At 38.0% G+C, this 25,128-nt stretch overlaps 1 protein-coding gene across 6 annotated transcripts in view; it reads right to left on the bottom strand.

The window, feature by feature from the left end:
- Positions 1–25,128, bottom strand: part of NPTN (neuroplastin) — a 74,651-nt gene that overhangs the window by 39,356 nt on the left and 10,167 nt on the right. The window contains exon 1 of one of the 6 annotated variants that reach the window (XR_008417015.1): positions 20,845–20,884. The exons of the other annotated variants lie outside the window; for them this stretch is intronic. The gene's annotated coding sequence lies outside the window, so the exon portion shown is untranslated. Of the gene's footprint in view, positions 1–20,844; positions 20,885–25,128 lie in introns of those variants that run through there. 6 annotated transcript variants of the gene reach the window in all.

The following is a 25,128-nucleotide window of genomic DNA, read 5'->3' as shown; positions in this document are numbered from 1 at the left end:
CATCTATTTATGTATTCTTTGAAAGCTATTATTATTAGACATGTACATCAACAGGTAACACTTCCTAAGTATGTGTTTGTTATGTGTTGGACAATGTGGTAAGCACTTTATATTATCTCATTTAATCCTACAACAGCCCTATAAGATAAGTGCTATTAGAATACCCTTAAAGATGGAAACTAAGGCCCAAAAAAGTTAAGTACTTTGCCCAGAGTCACAAGCTAATAGTGCAAAAGTCTGATCTGGAATCCAGGTGTGTCCAAAGACAAAGCATGGTCTCCTAACACTTTCCACAACTGCAGTCAATGTCCCTTACTACAACAGAAAAAGTTTTCTGTAGCTATTTAAAAGTTAAGCATATTTTGTGTCACCGCTTAAATATAACTAATTAATAATTTCTGACTACAAAAAGCAAGGACGTGTCCACTGGAATGTGCAGCAAACTATGATCACTAACTCCTTCAAATTATAATCCTAGTAAAGAATGGACATAGTGAAACACGGGATCAAAGAGTTTCCCAAGCAACTGGGCGGGGGGGGGCAGGCATGTGTGTGTTGTGGGGGGTGTGGTGAGAAAATAAAAGAAAAGATGGTTCCAGAGGCAAGATTCCCCCCCCCCCCCCCCCAGTTCTAATGATTTCATCACCCTGCTCCTGAGAAGGCTGGCTTCATAGGAGGGAAGACATTAGATATGGGCGCCTGGGTGGCTCAGTAGGTTAAGCATCCAACTTCGGCTCAGGTCATGATCTCATACTTCATGAGTTTGAGCCCCACATCAGGCTCTGTGCTGACATCTCAGAGCCTGGAGCCTGCTTTGGATTCTATGTCTCCCTCTCTCTCTGCCCCTCCCCAATTGCACTCTGCCTCTCTCTCAAAAACAAATAAACATTAAAAAAAAAATTTAAAAGACATTAGATGAATTTCTCTGGTATTGTGGTCAGTGGGCAAATTAACAAAGGGCAGCACCTGAAATTTTTATAAAACTTAACAGTTTACAAAGTGCTTTCACATATGTCACATCTCATTTCATTCACACAGTTTGACAAGGTTCATAGATGGGACAGGCACAGAGACAGGTTCATGACTTGCCCAAGATTGCCTGGGTAGCTAATCCTGAATGGAGATGGGATCAGAACACAGGTCTTCAGCTCTTAGACTATGGTTCTTTCCATTAAACTGTAGTGCCTCTAAACAAACCCAAGCACAGGATTCTTGATAGCTCAACATGCATCAAAAATCATGAAAACAGATCTATTTCTCCTCCTAGCAGCAAGGAAAAGAAAAAACAAAAAAACAAAAAACAAAAAAACAAAAACCATCTTTACACAGTATCGTGAAATCACAATTAGCAAAGGAAAGTTATTAGCCACCATCTACCTCATTATCCATCCAAAATTAGCTCCAATTCAGAAGAGAACTAGCTTGCAGCAGCAGCAGCAGCAGCAGCAGCAGCAGCAGCAGGAGGAGGCGGCAGACAGCTCAGACCCTGACTCACTGCCCTACCTTTCATTATCAAGGGCTTTCAATCAAGTATCTGCCCTCAACGTAAGAGCACACAACTACCTAAAGTTGGGAGGCCAATAGAAGCATCTGTTTGATCTCCAGCTCAAAGCCCATCCAGTATTTTGGGGAAAGCCTGAATTTCAGAAAAACAACTTCCTACCCCTTCCCCACCATCATCTCTATCCAATGTAATATGTAACTGGGCTCAGACCTCAAACAGGTTTGAGAAAGTACTAATAAAATACATTAAGTTCAACAATGATAAAGAGGGAAGCTGAAAGGTGGTCACTGGTTTGGGGGAAGGGAGGGACTAGAAGCTGGGGATGGAGGCAAGCAGCAAGCACAGTATAAAAAATAGAGACAGTAAAACCGGGAAAAGCGTAATGTAAAATTGCATAACTAGGGATGGGGGATGGGAGGCGAAGATGACAGCTGGGGCTAGCAGCCGGAGAAAAGGAGGAGCTCTCTGGCAGGAAAAACTGGATGTGTAGATATGTAGCAGCGGGTGAGAAGAAAAAGGGAACACAGAAGAGCAAGTTGAGCCCAATCCCAAGAAAACTGCTTTTATATATGCCCTAAGGAAGCAAAAAAACTAGCCTAGCCCCACACAAGAGAGACCATCACTGACTTTTACAGCTAAAATTCTTACTTACCTCCAGGGCAACTGCTGAACAGGTAAGGAGACTAACTTCCCTCCCTCTCTCTCAGGTGACCATTGCCTGCTTTTATCACCTTTTATTTACTTTTTAAACAGCTGTTCCCTTCAAGCCCCAGTTTACTAATTCCCTGCGGGTGGCTCAGTGGGTTAAGCTCAGGTCAGGATCTCATGGTCCGTGGGTTGGAGCCGTGCGTCAGGCTCTGTGCTGACAGCTCAGAGCCTGGAGCCTGCTTCAGAATCTGAGTCTCCCTGTGTCTGTCTGTCTGTCTGTCTGTCTCTCTCTCTGCCCCTTCCCTGCTCATGCTCTGTCTCAAAAATAAACAAATCTTTTTAAAAATATTTAAATAAAGAGAAAGTGACAGCCAAGGACAAAAGAGCATTTCTCTCCCTCCCGCCCACCACCCCAAACACACTATAATATGTACCTCAAAAAGAAGAAAGACTGAGCAAGACAAGCTGATCTCTAACTGTGGTTATATGCACAGTATTTCAAATCTGCTTAAATGACCGTGAACAGCTGTAAGGCTGTATACACAGGCTGTACACATCTCACCTATCCTCACTGTTAACTTAAGAATTATTATCACTATTCCTCAACAAAAAAGGCAGTTCATAAATCCATATGCACTTATTCTGTGTGTAACCATAAAGGGTAAGGCAGGCTTGAGGCCCTGGGAGTGAATGAAAACAGGATAACCTCATTTTTTGCAGCAGGAAGGAAGTATCTGGGTCCGATCTCATGGATTAGTCTGATCTGTCGGTAGAGAAGGCAGCAATTACAAAGCTTTCACAGCTATCTCTACCAAGCAAACATGACAAAGGCTTAGGGTTGTCAGCATCACTAATTTCTAAGCCATGGCCCACCCTTTATTCAGAAAGTATACCTCCAAAAGGCTAAAGAAATCTGCTCAGCATTTTAGCCAGCCTTCTGTTTTGAAGAAACAGGGATATCTAGTTCAAAGGAGACTATGTAGTTTGGCGATTAAAAGCAGCAAACTCTAAAACCATATTGCCTGGAGGTGCAATCACTAACTATATGACCTCAGGCAAGTGACCTAACCTCTCCAAACTTCTCCCTAATCTGTAGAAAGAGACTAATAATAGTAGCAACCTGACAGTGTTGTTGCAAGGATTAAATGAAATAACACAGTTTACAACAGTGCTTGGCACACAGAAAGTACTCAATACTGTTAGCTAGTATTATATGTCTCCACAGAAATAATGCCGAACAGGCCACATGCAATAGCCTTCAGCACTGCTCCACAACAGTGGAGAAACGTTACATCCAAAATGAGTTGTTGTTGTTGTTCTTCTTCTTCTTTTTAATGATTTATTGAGAAAAAGAGAGAGAGAGAGAGAGAGAGCGCGCGCACAGACCCTGACTTGGGTCAATCCCATGAACCATGAGATCATGACCTGAGCTGAAATCAACAGTCGACACTAAACCAATTGAGCCACCTAGGTGCCCCTCAAAATGAGTTCTAACTTAGAACAAACTTCTTCAAGAAATAAAAATTAACCTTTAAAATTAGAACCAGAATGGAAATACTGATTGCAGGAGGCAATGAAAAAGGAGGGAATTCTTCATCCCTTCCTACTCTTAGAGCAAACTAGAATAGGGAGAGTCATAACAGCAGTGCAGACTCCAGCAATTTGCAAATTTCCTAGAGTTATAAACCATTAAATCTGTGATATTATGAACAATGTAGGAAGTCCAAGGGTAATGACAATAAAAAGAGGCAGTATAAGATTCTCCTTAAAAAAAAAAAAAAAAAAAAAAAGTAAAGACTAAACCTACCAATTATAAATCAAACTGTTTAGTAATGATATATGGAAAGATACTGAACACTGGTCAGGCCAAACTGTAAATTCACAAAATGTAAGATTAAATGGTAGTTATGGGATTTTGGACCATGTCAGATTAACCTTAATCTCAGTGTAAGAGTGTCAGCTTTTGAGCCCATACCTCCACACCTTAAATTCTCTTAACACTGAGCAGTTTCTTCAAACAGAAATGCTGCCACCTTCTTTATAGGGTAGTTGTGAAAGTCATGTAGTTCATATGGAAGAGCCTTGTAAACTGTAAAGCTCTATCCAAATGCTATTGTAGGACAGTAAAGGCATAAGCATCTGATATGACTGATCTTCAACAAGGAATTTCATTCAGTCCTGTCAATTCCCACTGACAAGCTAAAAAAAGCATGATCTACCTAGATTCCTGGATCTAAAAATCAGTGACCTCTTCCCCCCCCCCCAAAAAAAAGAGGTTCTAAGTATGTTAAAAGGCATGGGTTTCTCTCATCCCAGAAAATACACTGAAACAAAATTCTGCCATTAATACAGGGGTGTCCCAGACACCAGATTAGCCATTTGTGTCTGAACTGTACTGCTACTGAACGAGGTCAGATAAAGGTCTATGAAGCTAAGAGAGCTGCTCACCTTATAAGGAAATGAAGCATGGTTTACATCTGGGTTGGATTCTTCAATTTCTTCAATTTTAATCTCCTCATCTGAAAACTGGGGATAATAATCCCTACCTTCTTCATAAAGTCATGGCAAAATTCACATAAACAACAGTCTGTAAAATTACTTTGTAACCTATATGGCTATAAATATAATAACATAGATGGTCATTTTATGCAAGCATTTTAGTCTGTAACAAAGGATGACTTAAACCAGTCTTGGGTGTTCTAAGACTCACCCATGGGGGACAGGTGTTATCTACTCCTATGGTTTTTCTTAATTTTTCAATTTTCCAAAAGAATAAAAGCATTGAAAACCCACAGAATTTAAACATGTTCAAGTAGAAAATGACATTAAATAAGGTAGGGTTGCCAGCAATTAATGATAAAATTTTAAATTCTGGTCCCTTCTTGCATTTCTTCACGGATACTAGCCTATGACCATGAATATCCTCAAAAGGGGGCTCTAACAGATTCAAAGCTCTGCTTATATGTTACTTATTAGAAAATCCTAGCCACTTAAGTCTTTTACAGACCTCAAATAAAGAGCTTCATTATTGAAGACACTCCTTGAGACTAACGTTTAGTCCTCAGTCCAAGAAGGAAACAGGCATTTTAATCTTGAACAAAGAGAGGCTAAGTATAATTGATCAGGTCCCATTTGTCTGTGATAGCAAAAGGTTTTTAAAAACTAAGGGTGCATCCAAGGAAGAAACATCATAGCCACAAACTGCTGTCAAGCTAGTCTTTTTAGGAAACTTTAGGAAATCTACTTTACTCCACAAATAGTACTCAAGCTGCTAGTACACAAAGTAAAAAAAGCTAGTTTCGCTAGCCATTAAAAACCAAGGCTATCTCATCCAAAGAAAATAGACAAACGCACGTAAATCAGCTGTATGTCAAAGGGCGATCTTACTGAAAGGTCTGATTTCAAACTGTGACACCCTTATATATTTAAGTAAATGCTCATAAAAGTTCTCTTATTCCAATAGATTGTCAAAAATAGTTATGCCCACCCCCCTCAAAAAAACAGCTATGGACCAATCCAGAACTATACCCAAATGGAACTTTGAGGTCAAAAACAATTTCTTCTGTGGTGGGGAGAACAGTTACAGAGCATTTTAAGAAAGTATGCCTCAGTTGACCCTCCAGTGAGGATTTATTAAAGGCAAAATGAAAACGATATGCTAGAAAGGTTGAATATTCCAGTTAAATAAGCGATTCTCAAAAGCCATGGGTAATTACTAATGAAAAGCTAACCTCCACCAATTACTTTTTCTGTGAAATTTACTTGCCTATAAATTCACTATAACTTTTAATATCAAACTCACTTTCTGTCCCTGTCAACATCCAACAATCAGGATGTAAATGTTAAACATAATACAATTCATCTCATTCTTTCATCATCATATATCCCCCATAAGAATGACAAAGGACATAAGCAGTGCAAGCTGACATTCTGGATATAATCTAGAAGAGATTTTATCTGAAAGAGGTAGAAAACCGGCTTTCTTTTAAACAGCCATTCCCAGAAACCAGAGTCAAATACTTTGCACATAGGGAAATTTAATCTTTGAATCACATCCCAGAATGTTAGGTAATATAGTCCCAGTCTTCTTTTCTGATGAGTTATTTCCAAAGCATAAATAGCATATAGTGGAAACCACACTGGAAACTTTGTTATTATATGTCTAAAGCAAAACTTTTCTTAGATGGCAGAATCCTAGAGCAGCTATTCTTTAACCTTATTATGTATCAGAATTATCTGTTAAAACACAGACTGCTATGCCCCATACCAAGATTCTGAGTCAATAGGTCTGAAAGTAGGGCCGGGCATGTGCATTTCTAACAAGGTCTCAGGGGACACTGATGTTGCTTGTCCACAGAACACACTTTGACAACTAATGTCTTAGTTGAAACTGCTAAACTCATCAGCTTTTTCAAAGAGAAGGGAAATATGGGCATAGGAGCCACACAGATGTTTCTGAAACCATATATAATACTCTCCTAGAAGCTGAGTCTGATTCATAACCAACAAAGCGAATATGGCAAAAATGGTTGCTAAAAACTGTATCACTCACTACAACTTTTGCTTGCTTTGGCAGCACATGTACTCCTTATAACTTCATGACTTTTATCTTGTCTTTGCTCAACTTCTCCATCTATAAACTGTGAGCATGCTTTTAATTCAATTTGCCATTTTTTGAGGGCCTATTTACTAAAGACTGTACAGAGGAGTAATTAAAATAAAGTTTGTTTAAAAAAAAATGTAAATGAACTTTGTTCCTAAAGAGAGCTCAACCTTGAAGACATGACACAGAAAAATAATCAAAATACAGTAAACTGATAATGGTTACTTCTATAACAGATGTACAAAAGACAACAGGAACATACAAGAAATAACTAATTTTGCTGTAGGACAGGGCTGATACATGCACAGAAAACATATGCATGTCAAAGTCTAGCCTTATCAGCTGTGTAGAAAGGAGAGATGGTTTGCTCTAGGCAAGAGGAAACAGTTGCAAGCACAAGGTTAAGAAGTGGCAGAACTGTTCTAGGTTCAGCTGAAAAAATTCAACTTTGAGTGCTTTTACATGCCAAGCACCTGTTAAGTACTCATGCTGCTCAGAAAAAATAAGATAGTCTGTAACCTCAAGACCTCACAATTGAGGGAGAATGACAAGCATCCTGCAGGCTAAGGCCTGGGGTTCTTTCCACAGAACAAGCAGTGTGACCAATCTGGTGGCAGTATGAGGGATAGATCAGAAAAAAAAAAAGGAGCTAGGAAACTCCTTCAATAATCCAAATGAAAAATGAGTCTGAACTAATTAAGAGTAGCTGTAGAAATGGTGAAAAGGTGATGGATGTGACAAATGTTTAAGGGAATGGGTCAACTGAAATTGTTGACCACCGGGTGGAGAGTGATACTGTAAATGGAATAAAGGAAGACGAACCAAGAGTTGGCTTTGGAGACACATACAGGATAAGCTATGCTGGTGAGTGAGATGTTCAGATGTAGTTAAAAATATGGATCTGTTATTCAGGAGAGAGGTGGAGGCTGGAAATACGCACTTGGGAATTATCAGCTTAGATGGAAGTTGAAGCCAAGGGAGGAGATGAGATCACTCATGGAGGATGAAAAAGGAACTGAGAATGGAACTTTCTACATAATTACACTTCTTTCCAAATGATTCACCACTGAATGCAATGCACTTTTGCTAGGATAAAATATACCAAAATAGGAATTAATTCCCTTCCTTTATCTGGACAACACTTCTAATAACATCAGGTAAATAATGTATTATTCTGCTTTGCAAGATGTAAAAGAAGGGTCTTCTCATGTTGTTGCTATTAATGACTCGGATACAAGGCACAGGATCCATGCCAGAAGCTCCCAAAGCAACACTAGACTTTCCTTGAGTACAGTGCCTAATGCTATTTATTCACCTTTATAAAGAATCCTTAACCTTTCATAAAAACAGCACCCATTTGGTTCCAAAGATTATCTTGAGAAACAATTTTTCTTGGGATAAAGCTAATACTTAATCCCAACCAAATTTTCGCAACTTTTAAAAAGGAAAATGTATGGAATCTCAGCCTGAAGCCCAAGATTAGACTAACTCTCACCCTGCATGCACTCCACAGTAAAGTACTGAAAACAAAACCAATATGCCACATACCAAATGAATCTAGAGGGGAAAACAAAACAAAACAAAACAGGAACGTAGCTCCTATTTTCATGAAGTGCTGCAATGTTTATGTTCTTTTTCTCACCTTCTGGCCCTCTTCAATATTTCTATAAAGACTAACCAGATATGAATTCGGAAAATAAAGACAGTAACACACAGGCAAATGACCACGACAGATTCTCCACTTCAACAATGGCATGAAATGGGCAATTTCCTTCCCCAATCTAGGCTCCAATGGTCTCTCAACTTAAAAAAACTGAGGATATTCAATAAAACTATGTTGTGTCTTATTTTGAATTTTTAAAAATGAGTTATGAAATGAGACAAATTTGACTCCTTCACCTATTTTACTGAAATTGCAAACTTTCCTACTACTTAAGTCATGACAGTGGCAAAATTATATGGTGAGATTACACAACAGAGACTAAGGAATATTTGGTATTACACACTTCATGGAGATCTGTATTTCTCTCCAAATTCTCAACAACTGACATAATTATAGTTCACTCCTGAAATTTCACTTGCATCCCCAAAAGGGGCATATAATATGAAGAAAGTTTTAAGCAGGGAAAATCATTCTTAAAGCAAATAAACAATTTCACCCCCACTAAATGGGAATATAACATACATTCAATCTGCTGTTAAAAGAATTAAGATCCTACTTGTGGAATTTAGTAAGCCTACTTATAAAGAGACTATCAAGAACACTTTCTTAAAATTAAATATACTCCAGACAATGAAATATTATTCAGTGCTAAAAAGAAATGAGCTATGAAGCCATGAAAAGACATGGAGGAAACTTAATTGCATATTACGAAGTGAAAAAGCCAATCTGAAAAGGTTATATACTGTATGATTCCAACTATATGTCACTCTAAAAAAAGGCAAAACTATGGAGACAGTAAAAAGATCAGTGGTTGCCAGGGGCTAAGGGACGAGGGGAAAATGAACAGGTGGAACACAGAGGACTTTTAGGACTGTGAAACTATTTTCTATGATACTATAATAGCGGATACAGGTCATTTCATGTCTCAAAACTCCTAGAATGGACAACATTGAGAATGAACTCTAATGTAAACTATGGACTTTGAGTGATAATGTGGTATCGATGTGGGTTCACAAATTGCCACAAATGCACCACTCTGATAGGAATGGGGTATTAGTGGAGAAGGCTGTAGGTGTGGGTAAGGGCAGGGGATATATGGTATTTCTCTGTACCTTTTTGCTCAATTTTGCTGTGAACCTAAACTGCTCCAAAAACTAAAGTTCATTAAAAATAATTAAATAAACTAACTGAAAAATACTTATAACCACGTGCTAAGATTTATTTGCCCTTGGGATTGAGTACCTGATTTCAGATAAATTTTTTTTAAATGACACATAATGGGCACCTGGGTGGCTCAGTCAGTTAAATGTCCAGCTGTGGCTCAGGTCATGATCTGGCAGTTTGGGCTCTGTGCTGACAGCTCAGAGCCGGAGCCTGCTTCAGATTCTGTCTCCCTCTCTCTCTCTCTCCCCTCCTACTCGTGCTCTGACTCTCTCTCTCAAAAATAAACATTAAAAAAAATTTTTTTAATAAAAATAAAAATCAGACATAAATGCAAAATTATCTTTGAGCAATGAAAATTCAGTTTAACCCAGACAAGCTAAGTAATATCCACCAGTCTTGTGTTTCTGATGCAAGCACAAACACATAGGGCTCTTTTCTAGTCTATAAATCGTCAGCCTTGAGATCACCCAGACTTCCACAAGACTGTCTTTATCAATGACCTCCTAACTCCACTAAACAAATATCTCAGCTTAGGGAAAAAACATATTACCCAAAACAAGACATTTCATACACCTTCATCATATTAAAGTACACAAGGCAGATATCATGCTCATGAGTAAGGCAACCACATAATTTATTATCTAAACCAGGACACTTTTTAAAAAAAAAATTTTTTTAATGTTTATTTATTCCTGAGAATGAACATGAGTGGGGGAGGGGCAGAGAGAGAGAGGGAGACACAGAATCCGAAGCAGGCTCCTGGCTCCGAGCTGTCGGCACAGACGCCGACACAGGGTTCAAACTCACAAACCATGAGATCATGACCTGAGCCAAAGTTGGACACTTTACCAATTGAACCACCCAGGCGCCCCTAAACCAGGACACTTTTAAAAGTGAAAGGGATGCTATGAATAATTGTGATGGGGCAATAGTCACCAACTGAGAATTATGGTTATCCCACTAATGGGGAACCTGGAGGTTGTACAGTGTAAAATCAAGCAATTAGAATGGAGCTATATAGATTAAAACTCCAGGTCAATTAACTTTCAATTCTAAATACAGTGTATTTGTGATTTACAAACTTTTCCCAAGAACTCTAAGCAATAATTTTCCAAGAACCCCTTTGACTGTTAAAACAACGATGTCTCAAATTTAAGTATATCTAGTCCTACAAAGCACCTCCAAATTCCTGGATTCCCACCCCGCCCCCCAATCAAAACTGGTAAGTCCTCAACCCTATTCCTCTACATTCAATATTATTTGGTAGCTATACCACCCTTGGCTAAGATAATTTCCCTACTAACCATATAAAGTATGCATATATATCCAAGCTCTACTGCCTTGGTTTCAAATGACAGTATACAAAGATCAATGAACTCTAATATCTGCAAAAGGTAGTTCCCTACTTGGTAGTCTGAGAGTACTATCTTATCTAGTAAAATTAGAAACCCTGGTACAAAATAGGCCAAGATTATGTAGGCTAGCACTGACTCTTTCAAATGTATTATTAGGTGCTTTCTGATACTGTTTCAGAAATGAATACCAATTTCACAGTAATAAAATGCTAGACATACCAATTTAAATTGTGACTAAGAAAAGTTATAATAATGTAAAGAAATCGTTCCATTTGAGAATATAGATGTTTCATCTGAAACCTTAGTTCACTTGTGTATATAATCATAAGATTGGAATGGATGATTTGTAAAGTCTTTTCTAATGTAACAGCTAATATTCTGTAAATCTGCATATTATTAATGGTCAATAAATTGAAATACAGTATTCTCTGAATCCATGAAGATGCATAAAGCAATACTGTGCTTGAGAGTATATTTTTTTTTTTTCAACGTTTTTAATTTATTTTGGGACAGAGAGAGACAGAGCATGAACGGGGGAGGGACAGAGAGAGAGGGAGACACAGAATCAGAAACAGGCTCCAGGCTCCGAGCCATCAGCCCAGAGCCTGACGCGGGGCTCGAACTCACGGACCGCGAGATCGTGACCTGGCTGAAGTCGGACGCCCAACCGACTGCGCCACCCAGGCGCCCAACTTGAGAGTATATTTTAACAGATTATGAATTATTTGAAAACCAGAACAGGTCTATAATTTTGTATCCCCACAATGGCTTGCTGCACATATTATAGTCAATAACACCTGTTAAAAGAATGGTGAGAAATACAATTCTCATTAACAGAGGATTAAGGGTAAAACGCTTTTGTCAAATTTCAACCTATTAAAAACTTAATAGTGTACTAGTAATTAGTATGTTAACGAGTAGTACAATAAATGAAACCATATTTCTTAAATTAGTGGAGTTTTTCACAATATCAGTCATATTTCTGAGTATTGACAGAATCATAAATTCTAGAAAACTCGACTATGGTATGTTTGAATTTACCACAGATGCCCCTAGAAGTTACTGTCATTAAAAACAAAAAAAAGGGGCGCCTGGGTGGCGCAGTCGGTTGGGCGTCCGACTTCAGCCAGGTCACGATCTCGCGGTCCGTGAGTTCGAGCCCCGCGTCAGGCTCTGGGCTGATGGCTCGGAGCCTGGAGCCTGTTTCCGATTCTGTGTCTCCCTCTCTCTCTGCCCCTCCCCCGTTCATGCTCTGTCTCTCTCTGTCCCAAAAATAAATAAAAAATGTTGAAAAAAAAAATTTAAAAAAAAAAAAACAAAAACAAAAACAAAAACAAAAAAAAAAGGGGGGGGGGGGATCCCTAACGACTGTTTTCTTGCCATGCATCCATATCCATTAATCCTAACAAGCAAGGGAATAAAAACTGAGTTAAAAAAATTTTTTTAACATTTATTTATTATTTTGAGAGACAGAGCACAAGCAGGGGAGGGGCAGGGAGGAGACAGATAATCCAAAGCAAGCTCCAGTCTCTAAACTGTCAGCACAGAGCCCAACACAGGGCTCGAACTTACAAACTGTGAGATCATGACCTGAGCTGAAGTCAGAGGGTTAACCGACTGAGCCACCCAGGCACCCCCAAAATTTGAACTTAAATAGACTTTTGAGATTTTACTTTAACAGTTGGAATTCAGCTTTCCCATTCTTTTCCAAATTAGGTAATGATGTTGCCCATCATCCATCCCAAAAGAGAAGGAAATTCAGATTTCCCTGTAAACCTCCCAGAATCAAAAACAAACAGCCTAGAAATTTCTTCTTTGGAAAGATAATCTTTAAGAAAGTCCTCTATGGAGGAAAGGGCAGAAAGCAGGACATTTTCTAACTATTCTTTAAAAAAAAAAAAAAAAAAATTCTAAGGGCATCTGGGTGGCTTAGGTCATGATCTCATGGTCCATGGGTTCGAGCCCCGCATCAGGCTCTGTGCTGCCCGCTCAGAGCCTGGAGCCTGCTTCGGATTCTGTGTTTTCCTCTCTCTCTCTGCCCTCTCCTACTCGTGCTCTGTCTCTCTCTCTCAAAAATAAACATTAAAAATAATTAAAAATAATAATAATTAGGGGCGCCTGGGTGGCTCAGTCGGTTGAGCGTCCGACTTTGGCTCAGGTCATGATCTCACAGTCCATGAGTTCAAGCCCCACGTCAGGCTCTGTGCTGACAGCTCAGAGCCTGGAGCCTGTTTCAGCTTCTGTGTCTCCCTCTCTCTTTAACCTTCCCCCATTCATGCTGTCTCTCTCTGTCCCAAAAATAAATAAAAAACGTTGAAAAAAAAAAATTTTAAAAAAAAAAAAAAATTCTAAAAAGATAGTAACAGTTAACTGAATGTCTCTGAAAACAAATTTGTTATAACAGCATCTAACCTTTACTGATCACTTATATATGTCAAACATAGTGAAGTGTATATTATACAATCTCATTACATTAAAATAAGGCCTATTCCTTGAGGTTGTTATTGCCATTCTACAGATATGCAGAGGCAGGATGCAGATGCTAGCAGTTATGATTCCGGAGTTCAAAACACTACACTGTTCTGCCTCACTGACAGCAATACTTTATTACAGATAACCAGACTAAATAATATCCTATATGCATTATGTAAACCAAAAACATTTTATCTCAGAATGACTACTGCACAGTGTGTTCTACTTCTTTTTCATCACTATTACCAGTTCAGGCCTTTTTCAGTATACATCTATCCCCAATTATCTAAGTTACCTATACAAAAATTCTACGTGTGCCTATGAATTTAAAAGGTCTTTGGCATTCCCAACTGTGACATTGTTTTAAGCTCGTGTTCCTAGCTAGTAAACTGGTACTTAGTGGTAGATTTCTAGTTCTTATTGGCAGATTGCCAAGGTGGTTCTAAAACCACACATACTCTGAAGATTTTCCTCCCACGGAGGGATGAAAACGAACGGCACTTTGAATCCTTTTCCAGGCAGGGACTTAACAGCGTGGCTCTGCACTCTTCTATCTTGTGCATATCCTTGGATTTCAAAACTCAATGCATATGACAAGCAGGTCTTTCTCACAAAAAGTCTACAAATCTTGCAATAAAAATTATTTTAACAATTATTTTAACATTTTGCACAGGATGACTATCTTTGTGCTATTTTATAGATTCTGCCTTAAAGAGATCATCATTTCCTTTGGTCTTATGTCAACCACAGACAAATCTATTAGTATAAATACTTTAATCACTGACTTTGCCAAGTATCTACAGGACCTCTCCCAGGCAGCTATAAGACTGAGCAAGTAGATCACGAACTAAAGGTAAGATACATCCTTGTGCAAAAACTTCCGTAGTAGGTCCACAAAGAGGTCACCCATTTCATCAATTTTAAAATTCTGCTCCTCCAACCCTAAGGATTCTGGGGAACAATTAGGAATCTCCCTCTCCCCCTAAACAACTCTACTTGAGATTCTACTCGATTTTTAAATGAAAAAAAAAATTTTTTTTTCAGCTGCTAAAAGTTGAAAACTTAGGGGCACCTGGGTGGCTCAGTCAGTTGAGCATCTGACTCTTGATTTCGGCTCAGGTCATGATCTTGCGATTCGTGAGATTGAGTCCCGTGTCAGGCTCCCTGCTGACAGAGCAGAGCCTGCTTGGGATTCTCTCTCCCTCTCTCCCTCTCTCCCTCTCTCTCTCTCTCTCTCTCTCTGCCCCTCCTCATCTCATGCACAGGCTCTCTCCTTCTCTCACAAAACAAACAAACATTTTTAAAAAGTTGAAAACTTAAATCTAATTCTTGCCCCAATCTACAGCTTAACATATACCATGGTCCAAAGAGGCTCTAATTCAAGTGCAGCACCCTTACTAGAATCCAAATCTTCTGAATCCTATTCACTAATATTTTATCCACTACAATCTGCTCCCTCCTTGATTCCTCAGGAAATCCCAAAATTCAGGCAACAATTCAAATCTGTTCTCTCCTTTCATAATTATTTATTTGTACTCTAATCATCTTGTTTCAGGTCTTCAGTATCTCATACCTCCAAGATTAAGTAGTACCCCTCCACCACCACAATGAGGTTATATTACTTACCTAGTCTCCCAAACACCAGCAAAATATTGCCGCTTCTCTTGAAAAGGACAGCAAAATTGTATCCAGAACACTTTCACTAAAAACTAGCAGAGTTGTCCCAGGAATCAGCCACATGGCTAAGATATTAAATGTGTGAACATTCAAGATTTCAGCCAAAAAAAAAAACATGCCCCAAGATAAAAATACAATAATATATTGTTCTTTTCCATTTAATAAAGCTTTTTTCCCTATTTGAAATGAAAAAGGCCCTCTCGCTAGTATCCAAAATCTATAAAGAGCTCATCAAACTCCACACCCGAAAAACAAATAACCCAGTGAAGAAATGGGCAGAAAACATGAATAGACACTTCTCTAAAGAAGACATCCGGATGGCCAACAGGCACATGAAAAGATGTTCAACGTCGCTCCTTATCAGGGAAATACAAATCAAAACCACACTCAGATACCACCTCACGCCAGTCAGAGTGGCCAAAATGAAGAAATCAGGAGACTATAGATGCTGGAGAGGATGTGGAGAAACAGGAACCCTCTTGCACTGTTGGTGGGAATGCAAATTGGTGCAGCCGCTCTGGAAAACAGTGTGGAGGTTCCTCAGAAAATTAAAAATAGACCTACCCTATGACCCAGCAATAGCACTGCTAGGAATTTATCCAAGGGATACAGGAGTACTGATGCATAGGGGCACCTGTACCCCAATGTTTATAGCGGCACTCTCAACAATAGCCAAATTATGGAAAGAGCCTAAATGTCCATCAACTGATGAATGGATAAAGAAATTGTGGTTTATATACACAATGGAATACTACGTGGCAATGAGAAAAAATGAAATATGGCCTTTTGTAGCAACATGGATGGAACTGGAGAGTGTGATGCTAAGTGAAATAAGCCATACAGAGAAAGACAGATACCATATGGTTTCACTCTTATGTGGATCCTGAGAAACATAACAGAAACCCATGGGGGAGGGGAAGGAAAAAAAAAAAAAAAAAAAAGAGGTTAGAGTGGGAGAGAGCCAAAGCATTAGAGACTGTTAAAAACTGAGAACAAACTGAGGGTTGATGGGGGGTGGGAGGGAGGGCAGGGTGGGTGATGGGTATTGAGGAGGGCACCTTTTGGGATGAGCACTGGGTGTTGTATGGAAACCAATTTGACAGTAAATTTCATATATTAAAAAAGAAAAAAAAAAAAAAAAAAGAAAAAGGCCCTCTCAGTGGGCCAGTTTCAGGTATCAAGAATTCAGTCATCATCAATGTAATTCCCTTCAGTGACAATGAGTAACAACAGATGTATTCTAAAGGCTCCATACACTTAATAAATAAAAATATCTATCATTCCAATTACCATAGTCAATAAAGGAAGGCTATAAATACCAAGATAAATTATATCATAATTAATACTACTAGAGCTTTACAGTCTATAAATTATGTTTACATAGAACAAACTTTGTAAGGATACCCAACAGACTACTAACAGTGCTTGTTCCTGGAGAGTGGGAATTAAGGCATAAAAGGAGGAACTTTAATATTTTACCTTATACACCTGGGTATTATTTGAAATTACCATGTAAGCAAGTCCTTTCATAATTTTTTAATCCAGTAACTATCCCCTTTTTTCAAAAACTTAAATGAAGTAACTCCACATCAAAATGGTTAACTAGTATCCAAGGCAGGAAGGTTTATCCTCCCTGTCTGCTAATATTCCCTCCTGTAGTAAATTATATCCATTCTTTGAAAATTCAACCCAATGAAAACTTCATTATATTTTAGGTAGAGATAGCTGACAAGTTTTATGTATCTGGTTACCTCAGGCTCTCCTAGTTACTACTGGGCCTGTTAAGTTTTTCCAGTGGTGTATTTTGAGAGTTTAAGACTTGATACAATTCTTGAGCTGTTTCAGTGACAAATGGATACTGTTGCAGAATGGTAAAGTGATACTCTAAGACGCTACTGAAAACACATTCCCATTGTTTCTTTCCCATTCTGACTTTAAAGCTGCTAAAATATACATACCTGTTACTGAAATAAATACAAATGCTAGCCATCTCATACTTCCACTGGTAATTTCTCAATTTTCACTATAGTTTAGTGTTGTCTCTAAAGTAAGAATTACTACTCCATACACTCTAGTGTTTTTTTTCTTTAGTGAACATCAAAGTTTGCCCTTTCGTCCTACAGCTGTAAAATCTGATTACCCCTAGCACCACCCCCATCCCATAATTGAATTTTAATGTCTGCCTGCCAAAGGATAGCAAATTATATGCTCTATAGGCAGACATTTCAGAATGTTTCATGTGCACTTCACAGTAAGTGGTAGCTTTGCAGGGAAGCACTAAAATTTGCCAGCCCACAGTCAGCACCTCATAGTTCATAATCAATATTCATTACTAGCCACCTGCCTGGAATTCTTTCTCTCTTTATGTCCTCACTTCTATAAGGAATTAACTTCCTTTGTGCTAGTCCTCGAAGCCTAGCTGAGCAGTTTCTGGAAAATATGGACATTATAACCCTGTGGGAATTAAAAGATTTTAAGAGCATGTTAGAAAAATCTCCATCACATAAAGAAAATCATTAAACAGCTATTAGGAAAAGCAAAAATACCCAGAAGTCACAATATGCAAACACTCCGGCTCAAAAACATGAGTCAATTAAACTAAACTTTGCATATGACAAGTACAATTGAATTTGCCACCCCTCTGCCTCAAAGATATTCAAATAAAACAGAACAAAGAATTTAAAAGTGCCAAAAGTTTGCCTAGAAACAATGGAAGATACCAGAATGGGCAAGACCAGATAGGTATGGGTAAGAACTAAAGTTAAGATAGAAAAAAAAAAAAAAAATAGGAAAAAAAGCAACATCTGTTGTTACTCATTGTCACTGAAGGGAATTACATTGATGATGACTGAATTCTTGATACCTGAAATTGGCCCACTGAGAGGGCCTTTTTCATTCCAAATAAGAAAAAAAAGGACTTTAAAAAATTATATGTATACTGTATGTATACTATATATATATATTATATATATATTTCTTGGTCTTACACATATATGTATATACACACATATATGTATATACATACACACACGTGTATATACATATATATACATACATATACATATATATATACACATATATATAAAGCACAGAGCTCTTAAAAATGACTCCAAATCATATTGTGGAGGAAAACAAAGATGAACAACAGAATTCTGAGGATGGGAATAAAGGAATAAAGCACACATTTCTTGTATTGCCTTAATCATTGAGGTATGTCTTAATGCCTAAAGTTAAAAAGAAAAAAAACTTCCTGCTGCTAAAGTATGAAAACAAGATGTACAGCAAGATCTACATGCTTTTAAAGCATTTTACAAGAACAAAGAAAATGTGGAACCTTTAAAGCATTCAATGCACAACTGGAAGAAAGTCATACATGTGAGTTTCCTAGTGAAAATTATGTTGCTAAATTTCTCACTCAAGCAACAACTATAAAAATATGTCACTACTATGGCATAATCTAATTTTGAAGGTGCAATAAAGTGTTGTAGTATTAGCAATATCGTTACTTCAAAATTAAATAGCACTGCTAAATAAACATAATTGCTAAGCTAAAATTGAAAGCTAACCAAAAGACACTGATCTACCGAAATAGTTTGGAATTAGCAATGTTTAGTGTTATAAGCATCAATCTCCAAATACCTTAAATGGTTGATAGGTTGTGTGTTAGCCGAAAACTTTCATTTTAATTACTTCCTTGTTTTTATTAAAAATAAGGGACTAATATCCCCATATTAGAGATTTCAAATTTCATAATCATTTCACTATAAAACACAGCTAGCTTTGAGATTAAAAAGTAAACCAAGATAACTGAAAGGGTATTAGTGACAGAAAAGGTTATCCAGCACATATCTTGTGTCAAGTATCATGCTAAGTGATTACATATGCAATCTCATCCCAACCACCACTGTGTATATGAGGTGTCTGTTATTCCTAGTTAACAGATAGGGAAACGGGGATTAAGAGAACTGCCAAAAATCAGGACTCCAATCCAATGTCTCAGGCTTCAAAACTCCTAATATAATCCTTTGGTAAAGGGCATGCAAAACGGGGTCCAGCGACAGTTTTATTTGACCAGTACAGTATTTTTAGAGGTCCAACTTGCAGTGTTTTCAGTCCAAGCATGTATTGCAGTTTAGCAAGCAGTACTTGCCTCGCTCCTGCAATAACTGAATTTGCAACCCCTGCTTTCATGCATATTAACAAAAAGAGGGGCGCCTGGGGTGACTTAGTTGGTTAAGCATCAGACTTTGGCTCAGGTCACGATCTCATGGTTTATGAGTTGGAGCCCTGCTCGGTTTCTGTGCTGACGGCTCAGAGCCTCCAGCCTGCTTTGGATTCTGTGTCGCCTTCTCTCTCGGCCCCTCCCCTACTTGCACTGTGTCTCTCTCTCAAAAATGAATAAACATTAAAAAAAAATTTAATGCATGTTAACAAAATGAATAAAAACAAGTGAACAGCTGCTCTCCTTGCCTTTCCATTCCTAGAATAGTGTGGCTTTGACCAATGGTTGTCCTGGGGACTAGGTACTATAATCCTCTAGCAGAGGATATTTACAAGTGGAGGGAATCATGGAGATATTTTCAACAGAGATTGCTCTGCCTTTTATGGAGCATTTTGGAAATCTGTGGGTGTATTTTTGATTGATACATGATTGAGATGGCACTACTAGCCTCTAGTAGGCCAAGTCCAGGGATCCTCAATATCCCACAAAGTAGGAATGTCTTGCACAACAAAGAGTTGTCCCCCTCTCCCTACACAACTTTCAAATGACATTCAAGATGAAAACCTTGCTCTGAGCCTAGAAACTCTGTTTTAAATATAACACAAAGTAAAAAACAATAAACAAATATTTACATGACTTTAATCATCATTCAATTTTCCAGGAATGCAATTACTACATAAAGTGAGGATAAACTGGACTTCATTTCATTTGAAACTTCACCAAAACTTCTTCACTTTCTCAGAAAATGACACTGTCAATAGCAATGCCACCTGTGGTATCTGAATCACCTTTACAAAGCAGGACTATACCAGCCTGCGTTTGGAGCTATCACATTCTTGGTTTTTCTACATAAGAATATAAATGGCAGGCTACCTCACTGCCTTCCTATGCAGCCATGCCTGAACATTCAGACTGAAATAAGTATTTTAAGTTATATTCTCCTTTACATTACATTTATGGAATTACATATTTTTTTTCTTAATGTGTAGGAAGCTTAAAACATCTATGAAGTTCATGGAGGATAGCAAAGGAGAGTTACGAAAATGTGTTAAAAATGAGGACACAAAATATACTTTACTTTCTGTCATCTATCTAGGGGAAGGAATGAATAGGCATGAGGCATAACAGGGTGTCCCTGTAACCAGATTTAACATGAGATGACAGCAGTACAGGGAAGCACACTTCAAAGACTATAAAATTTTAGTATCAGGCTTCCCTAGCAGAGGGAAGATGATTCAGTCAAAAGGCTAGTCTGCTGACAACCAACTAAAATGCACATTCTAGGGGCACCTGGGTAGCTCAGTCAGTTGAGTGTCCGACTCTTGATTTCAGCTTAGGTCATGATCCCAGGGTGGTGGGATCAAGCCCTACATCGTGGAGCCTGCTTGGGATATTCTCTCTCCCTCTGCCCCTCCCCTGTTCACAAGTGCACATGCTCTCTCTCTAATAAATAAGAAACAAACAAATAAAATGCACATTCAAATAAAATAAAATGCATATTCTAAAACATAGTCATCATTTGTTAGAAAAACCAACCTTGAATTAATCTTGCCCTTCTCATTAGTACTTTATTTTCCTCTTCAATTTCCTATGAACCACCAGGGTGGCAGTTAACCTATAAGGGTAAATACTCTTATAAAGGACAAGGTCCTATATAACTGAATACTACACATGCATGCCACTTTACAATATAGCAGTCTATAAAGCAGTTTCCTGCACATCATTTAATCTAATGAAAATCCTATAGATTAAGTATTATACCAACTTAAAAAATAGAAACCATAGCAACTAAAATGGAAATAGGAATTCAAGTCTACTGCCAAGTGCGGTGCTTTTTCTACTTAACCACAATGTCCCACAAAAATAACATTTTAAACATAGTTTTTATTTACATTTTACATTCACAGGGAGGAAAGAATCTATCAGTTTATCCTGTAATATGGTCTCCAACTGAATTTAGGCATCAAATTTAAACTATATTAATTTTCTAGTGTCATAAAAACCATGAATTATTTTTAACACTTCTTAAGACTGCATTAAATATATTTCAAATAAATGCATAAGTATAATTATGATTATGTTTTATGCTACTTTATATCATTCACCCTGGAACCTCTTACATTGTTCAATTCTTGTTATTTTTATAGCCACCTCACCCCAGCCCACATCAAAAGGACAGAAAGTAAAATCTCTTATACTGAACTATTAATACATAGTGACACACCTCTGGTCAAAGACCTTATAATTAAAGTTCACAAAACCATGATTTTTCTTAGTATTAAAATTTAACTGTAGGGGTGCCTGGGTGGCTCAGTCAGTTAGGCACCCAACTTCAGCTCAGGTCATGATCTCACGGTTCATGGGTTTGACCCCTGTGTCAGGCTCTGTGCCAACAGCTTAGAGCCTGGAGGCTGCTTCGGATTCTATGTATCTCTCTCTCTCTCTCTCTCTCTCTCTCTCTCTCTGCTCTCTGCTCCTCCCCCGTTTGTGCACTCTCGCTCACTCACTCTCTCTCTCAAAAATAAACATTTTTTAAAAAATAGATAAATAAAATAAAATTTAACTGTAAAGAAATCATATCCCTAGACTGCAGAGCTAACACCTACTTTCTGACTCTTTACATCAGGTGGCTATAATTCAGCAAGCGAAAATTATTCTGAGCCCACTAGGAGGAAAAGGGTGTGTCATATCTTCATTTATACTCTTCTTCCACACCAATAACGCAAATACATTCCAAGCCCCTGAGCAAAAATCTGAAGGACAATCTTTGAACTAATAACCTCAGAATCATCTTTGTCATATACCCTCAGGCAATAGTGCCCCAAATTTTAAAATATTTTTAGGTAAGAAGAGAGGAATTGCTAAAAAAATCTAACTTGAGACCTTCTGCTCACATCCTTCCTGAAAATAGCTTCAATTTTTAGACAATAAAAAACATATTCTATCAAATATAACAGAACTGAAGAACATATATAGAAATGTGATGGAACAAAAAAAAAAAAAAAAAAAAAAACTACCCTAAACTATCTTCTCATACACAATTTGCAATATAAAACAATTTGGGTCATATTAAATCTACTTTAAAAAGATTTGTTTTGGGGGCCCCTGGGTGGCTCAGTAGGTTAAGCATACAACTCTCTTGGTTGCTGCTCAGCTTACAGTCTCACAGTTCATGAGTTTGAGCCCCACATCAAATCCCCTGCTTGGGATTCTCTCTCCCTCTCTGCTCCTCCCCTGCGTGCTCTTTCTCTCTTTCAAAATAAATAAACTTTCGGGGCGCCTGGGTGGCGCAGTCGGTTAAGCGTCCGACTTCAGCCAGGTCACGATCTCGCGGTCTGTGAGTTCGAGCCCCGCGTCAGGCTCTGGGCTGATGGCTCGGAGCCTGGAGCCTGTTTCCGATTCTGTGTCTCCCTCTCTCTCTGCCCCTCCCCCGTTCATGCTCTGTCTCTCTCTGTCCCAAAAATAAATAAAAAATGTTGAAAAAAAAAAATTAAAAAATAAATAAATAAATAAACTTTAAAAAAAAAAAAAAAAAAGATTTCAAACTCACCAAATTACAAGACTCTTTGTCACTTAAGTTCTAAATGGAAAACCAAAATGGGGGTGGAAAAAGACATTCTTCTACTGTTTAACAAATAAAATAACAAATAAAAATTTCTCATTGTTTATCTGAAATTCAAATATAACTGACATCTTGCATTTTATCTGGCAACCCTACACTCTGAACTAATTAAAGTGAGCTCCCACCTCTACCAAAGTATTACAGCACCAGCTCCCACTCAAAGAACAAGGGAAGGCTTCTATGCAGAACTTTGACCAACGAAGTCTTAATGAGAGTCTGTAAGTGCTCTTTTCTGTTGATAAGTCTTTCTTAATAGCTGACATTTACCATATAAAAGACAAAGCCTAATTTCTAAGAGCCAAAGGTTAAACTTTTACTAGGTTCCATGCAGTCTAGTGAATGAACTCTTCTGAAGCTTATGCTTCCAAGTGTAAAACAAACTGGAAAAGTTTCATTGTATAGGTTTTTGATAACTAAACAAAAAAAGCTGTTTATGAAGGTTATAATAAAGAGAATCCCATTTTCAGCGTTACAGGTAGATCATAAAGGTACTTTAGGGGTACCTGGGAGGCTTAGTCGATCGAGCATCTGACTCTTGATTTTTTTCCCCTTTTCCTCCTTTTCTCCTTTTTTTAAAATTTAAATCCAAGTTAGTTAACATATAGTGTAATAATGATTTCAGGAAAAGAATTTAGTGATTCATCACTTCCATATAACATCCAGTGCTCATCCCAACAAGTGCCCTCCTGAATGCCCCAAGCCCCTTTAGCCCATCCCCCTACCCAACAAACACCCCACCAGCAACCCACACTTTGTTCTCTGTATTTAAGAATCTCTAATGGTTTGTCTGCCTGTTTTTAATCTTATTTTTACTTCCCTTCACCTGTGTTCATCTGTTTTCTTAAATTCCACGAGTGAAATGTTTTTTTCTTTCTCTGACTTTTTTCATTTAGCATGATACACTCTAGTTCCATGCACATTGTCGCAAATGGCAAGATTTCAGTCTTTTTGATCGCTGCTGACTCTTGATTTTGGCTTAGGACAGTCCCAGGGTCATGGGATTGAGCCTTCGCTGGGCTCTGAGCTGAGCGTGGAGCCTGCTTGGGATTCTTTCTCTCTCTCCCTCTCTCTGAAAGATTTTTTTTAATGTATTAAAAAGCTACCTTAAAAAAAAAAAAAAAAGCTACTTTAGTGGATTTCAAAATTAGTCTACCATTTTTCTTGAATTCATAATCACAGAACTTTAGTGTTGGAAACAAACTAATTCTGACCCTTAGAAACTTCTGGACATCCCATTTCATTTTATATTCATTTCCATAAAGGTTTTTTCTTCTATTATTGAGCTCCTAAGCAAGTACTAGATATAACAGAAAGAGATCCTCCCTTTTGTTTTATGAGGTCCCTCCCAATCAGCTCTTTGTCCTACTTATAATGGCTCTGACAATGAGTAAGTGCAAATAACTATTCTTCTGCTAGTTTCATTAAAATCTTAATACTAAACCTATACTTTTCTTCCTTGTGCTCTAGGCCACCGCTCTTTCATACAGCCCATCCATCTTTGGAGACTGCCTAATTCCCTTACTTCATTTACACCGCTACCTTGAAGGTATTAATAGATAATCATATCCCCCCTAGTGCTCCCTTTTCCTAAATTTAGATCCCTCAGGATTTTTCCCTAAGTCTTAAGCTACCATCAACGTAGAATTATTTGGGGGCGCCTGGGTGGCTCAGTCGGTTAAGCGGCCAATTTCGGCTCAGGTCATGATCTCGCGGTCCGTGAGTTCGAGCCCTGCATCAGGCTCTGTGCTGACAGCTCAGAGCCTGGAGCCTGTTTCAGATTCTGTGTCTCCCTCTCTCTGACCCTCCCCCGTTCATGCTCTGTCTCTCTCTGTCTCAAAAATAAATAAACGTTAAAAAAAAATTTTATAAAAAAAATGTAGAATTATTTGCATTTCACCTTAAATGTGGATAGAAAGTGTTCATAATTATTTGAAGTTCTATCCTAGTAAGAAAACAGTAATACTGTTAGTAGTTCCATAATTTTGATATGTGATCACTAGGTTACTTGTCTAAGGGTAATTCAATGACAGCTCCCAGCAAGTTATCTGAAACCTCTTTATAGCTGCTTTTTTCCAGGTAGCAGTTTCCTGGTTTGCATTAAGACCATTTATTTCATCTTCCTTGGTGAATGATTTGATGTTCAACATTAACAAATACAATTTCAATGCTGAAGCTACTATGCCATTTTTTCCCAGTTG

Source organism: Panthera pardus, unplaced genomic scaffold, assembly GCF_024362965.1.
Source record: "Panthera pardus isolate Hobbes unplaced genomic scaffold, ASM2436296v1 HiC_scaffold_24, whole genome shotgun sequence".
Lineage (NCBI taxonomy): Eukaryota > Metazoa > Chordata > Mammalia > Carnivora > Felidae > Panthera > Panthera pardus.
Note: the sequence above shows the minus strand (reverse complement) of the source record. Positions and strands in the feature narration are given on the sequence as shown.